The following is a 5000-nucleotide window of genomic DNA, read 5'->3' on the forward strand; positions in this document are numbered from 1 at the left end:
TCGTCAGGCTATTATCAGAGCATAACAAGGAAGCAATTTACTTAAAAAGATCAGAATTCAACAGGACAATCAGCAGACCTACTCAATTGCCAAGTATAGAATATTCTTATAGATGGATACATTGACCAAAAGGTCAACATAATTAACTGCTACTATTTCTCGTAGTTCTAAACTAAATATACCTCAGTAAGGCATTCGTGTTTTACTGAAGGACATTATACATATATTTCATCAATCAGCAATCATGAGCAATATGGTCAAATCACCAAAAACTTGTTTGATAATGAATGTAAAAATACATAGACAAAACTCCAATCTAAAACTTTCTAATTTAGAACAGGGACCCCTATAATTAAACCCTACACCTTAAATACAAATACATGCTTAAAGAATACAAACCCTCAAAATAAGGAAGGTACAACACATACATCATCTTCTTAACATAATGGAAGAATCTATAAATGCAAACAGCTTCTGGAAAAGCTGCAACAAACTCAGAGAAACTTAGAGAACATTTAGCAATCCAAAACACTTCTAGTGCCTCATAAGCATCCAAGCTCCATTGTTAACAAGAGAATAAAAAAACTTAAACTTAATAAAGAATACCTTTAAAAAAAATGCCAAATCTGATTCTTGCCAAAACACGTGGCATCTGACCACCTTTGCCGTCTCCACACATTTTTTCAGAATCACGCATATCGGAACAAATCAAACGTTTATGCCTGTTTCGTTGATTTTGAAAGATTTGATAAAGCAAAGCCTGTTTCTAAAATGACTAGAAAATGGGATTGGAGGGAAACCCTTTGACAAAATAAAATCTATGCACCAATATAATACATTCTCTGCAAACACAGGAAACCCTGAAGAATTTTCCTCTCAACTACGAGGCATTGGAGAAGGTTGCTTATTAAGCTACAACCTATTCAACCTTCATCAAAATGGATTGGCCAAAATAGCTCTTCAGCTCCTGGGGCCTCATTACAGAAACTTCCTAACTCTGAAATCCTGTCTTATCTTAAGATAGGAGGGCATTTAGGATTTTTGGCATTACAGAAGGAGGTTTCCTAACTTAACTTAGGAAGAGATCCTATCTTATCTTAAGATAGGAATTGATCCATTACAGAACCAACCTAACTTAGGAATTTCTTAAGTTAGGATACCTAAGTTAGGCGGCTATAGAACCTGTCCTAAATTCAGAATAATTGTCAGTTACTGAAAAGAAATGGCAGCAGCACTGCTAGTAGGTCTGTATGACAATGAAGAGGAACATCACAAACAGAAATGTAATGGCAGAAAGACTACTGAGACCGTATAATGATGTCTTAAATTTTCCTGGCCCTCAAAGAGAATTGGAAGTTAAGGGCATTTAAATGGCTGATGACCTTGTCATAATGTCCAAAACTTAAACAAATGGCTAATATGACATAAACCAAAACCCTGTTTTTTCCAAAATAAATCCTGGTGCCAAGGATGCAAGTTTTACTTTAGACTAGAGAGCACAGTCCTTCAACACGCACATTGAAGTCAAGTGACCCCAATTCCTATACATTTCAACCTTTTTGGTGCCAAGAGCAGAACTTAGAAAAGAGTGCCCTCAGCCAGCTTGTTCTGAAGCTCAGTTCTGCCACGGTTGGAAAAGTGTCCCAGGAAAGCCCTCAAAGAATTTGCTAGAAACATAAATGATAAAACAGCAAAAAGAACATTATGTCACTCGTTAGAAAAATTGCCACCGAATTCCAAAGCAAATTGCGAACTTACCTGATTTTTTTTTTATAGAAAATACTAAATAATATTTATCTCCTATTAAAGACCCCAGGAAGAGGAAGACGCTCAGTAAGTACGGACTCATTAACCTCACACTGGCCGATGAAAAACGTAGCCACAGACAAACATGGCTACCAAGGGAAGAAAGGATATGCTCATTCTGCCCACAACAAGAAGAAACAGAGGAGCATGTCCCATTGAATTGTGATAGTGAAAAACTAGTTCCAAATGACATGACTCCATCAAACCACATAGAATGGAAATGTATATTAGCAGAACAGAGGGAGCTAACAGCAACAGGTAGATGTGTCACAGCCTGCCACAATCAAGGGACAGCCACCAGACACATGAATTCATTTGAATTCATTTCTTATTTTAAAATGATATTCCATGTCAATATTATACCAAGACTGCTCCATGTCAAATATTTTTCATTGCATTTTATAGACAGAGAAAGGGAGGGAGAGAGATAAGAAAGCGAGAGATAGGTTTTAACATTCCTTTATTAAATGATACTAACTTCATCACATTATGACACCATTAAAACACATAAAACATTACAACCTCCATCCGACAAGTTGTACACCATTACATTAATAAAGGAAAAAAGGAAAAGGTCAGCTCAGCTCTCCCTCTTACACTTTAGAAACCACGTGTCCATCATCTCCATCTTCAAACAGCAGCTCCTCACACCCCAAGCCCTAGAGAAAGTCATAACATCATTACCCGGTTTATGAGAAGCATATTCAATTTTGATGCGACCAGCCGCCATTCCATGAAAAACCTCTACGGCCTCAACTGGACCCGTCCCCAGTAATCCTTCACCCATCTTTGCTGACCCAAACAAAAAAATCAACAGACCGTGCACTTCTTCTTCACCTGGGAAACTTTTCAGTACCAAACAAACAAGAGCATCGCTATTCTCCATTCTCCTGCACCCTAAACAACCTTCCCCATGTCCTCAGCATGGGACAGTAAAATGGAGACAGTCTACTGAAATCCAGCCCAATCAGACTCAACAGGAAAGATACAGAGAGATAGAGAGAGACAAAGGCTGAGGCTGAAAGGGTAGAGAAGTTGAAAGGAATAAGGGAGGTATGTGCTAAATGCTAAAAAAGAGTCACCCATATCACACTCTCAAACACACTTTCACTCTCACCTTTCTGTCATTCCTTTTCTTCCTGTACCCCTCCCTTCTTATCCCTCTTCATCTCCCCTTCACAGGTTCACTCTCACACTCTGGCTTCTGTCTTTTATCCTTCCCTTCTCCTCCCTCTTGATTTTATTCAGTCCTCAGCCCCCTCTCTCTGTCTTTATCTGTTGCTCTCCCTCTCTATCTCTCCTTCCTGAACCCTTTTCTAGCCTACACTGCAGTCTTCCTCATTCCTCTCAGGTAACATCTCTCTCTCTCTATGGCTTTGGCCTCAGTGGTTGAGAGCACACAAGATGAACAGTTTCAACCGTAATGTCATTTAATTTTTATTGTTTTTTCTTTGCGGTTCCACATACAATATACAAGATATTGCTTTACATCAAGGTTCCATTCATAACATCAGTCGATTCATCACCCAGTCTCATATAACAGCGAACACATGAATAAATCATTTGTAATGTGAAATATTTGAGTTTGCTGTTCGTTGTACTATTGAAAGATTGAATGCATTGGCTCTTGATCACTGTTATTGACCTAGAATGTATCAACAGCAATTTCTGAACATTCCTAATTGTCTTGGACACACCATACCCCTTCACCCCTTGAAACATAATCAAGTGACAATACAAGTATATTTGAAAGGTTCAATATGTCCTATAGAGTGAAAGCAGGTTGTGTAACATGTCTTCGTAGGCCTGGTGTCATGTAGCAGTTATGTACTGAAATATACTATATTTATACTATATATACTATATAGGATAGATTGTTGAATCCTGATCTGGCTAAAGACATATTTTGGATGATTGCTCTTTCTTAAACAATGTCGGACATTTAAGTGAAGGTAACTGATGAAAATAAAAGATGTACAGAGACAAGAGTTATTGCATATCTTTTTTGTCTCTCTGTAAGCCTGGCTCAGGTACGGTGAAGGAGCTTGTTTCTGCTCTTTTCTCTGTGGAGTTTTCCAACCGAGAAGAACAGCTTTCCGGCAGAATGAGCTTCTGTTCGGTGGCGAAACCTAGAGCCGAGGGGGGCGGTGAGGCTGCAAATGGGTCATGGAAACACAGTAGGCAAGGGAGAACCGGGAGATGGACAGAAGAGGAGGATGAGGTTGATGAGGAGAAAATAGAATGAGAAGGGGATGAAAAATGCTGATGGAAGGATGAGAGAAGGAAAGAAAATGGAAGGCGGGAAGTGAACAGATGGAACTGGACTGCAAAATAGGACGAGATGAAGGAGTACAAGAGAAGAGAGGGATACAGACACATTTAGAGATGACAGCAACATACTAATCTCTAGTTTACTAGTCCAAGTCTCCAAGCAGTATTTCATGTTCACCTGCCTTCTGTTGGATTCCCTTACTGGTGTAATTAGTTTCAATCTGAACACTTCTTGTCCTTAATGCTCTACTATTTTCAACACCTCTCTCTCTCTCTCTCCCTCCCTATCTCTCCATCCCTCTCTCTCTCCATCCCTCTTCCTCTTTCTCTCTCCTTCCCTCCCTCTCACTCTCTCTCTCTCTCTCTCTCTCTCTCCCAGGTCCATCCCTTGCTCCTGCAGGACAGACGGACGGACCCCTCTAGGGTCCGCCTACTGCGTCGCACCATTAGTGTTCCCGTGGAAACACAGTTTCCAGAGTTCCACAGTCAGCTGTCCACAGAGAGCTGTAAGTCTGAACAGGATTGGCTGCTCTCTCTCTCTCTCCTTCCCTCTCTCTCTCTCTCTCCCTCTCTCCCCTCCCTTCCTCTCTCTCACTCTCTCCCTCCCTCTCTCTCTCTCTCCCTCTTTTCATTTGGCTCTGTAGTTTTACACCTGCTTGAGCAATCCCTACTAATTGAATTGATTGCTGGCTCGGTCCTCTCCTCTTGTTGGGTCCTGTACCACCCAGACACTGAAAAGCAGTGCATGATGGTTTACATCCAGATCCCTGATCATATAGACACATGCCCTGATCATATATACACACACCCTGATCATATAGACACACACCCTGATCATATATACACACACCCAGATCATATAGACACACACTCAGATCATATGGACACACACCCAGATCATATAGACACACACACTGATCATA

This window comes from Sprattus sprattus, assembly GCF_963457725.1.
Source record: "Sprattus sprattus genome assembly, chromosome: 11".
Classification (NCBI taxonomy): domain Eukaryota; kingdom Metazoa; phylum Chordata; class Actinopteri; order Clupeiformes; family Clupeidae; genus Sprattus; species Sprattus sprattus.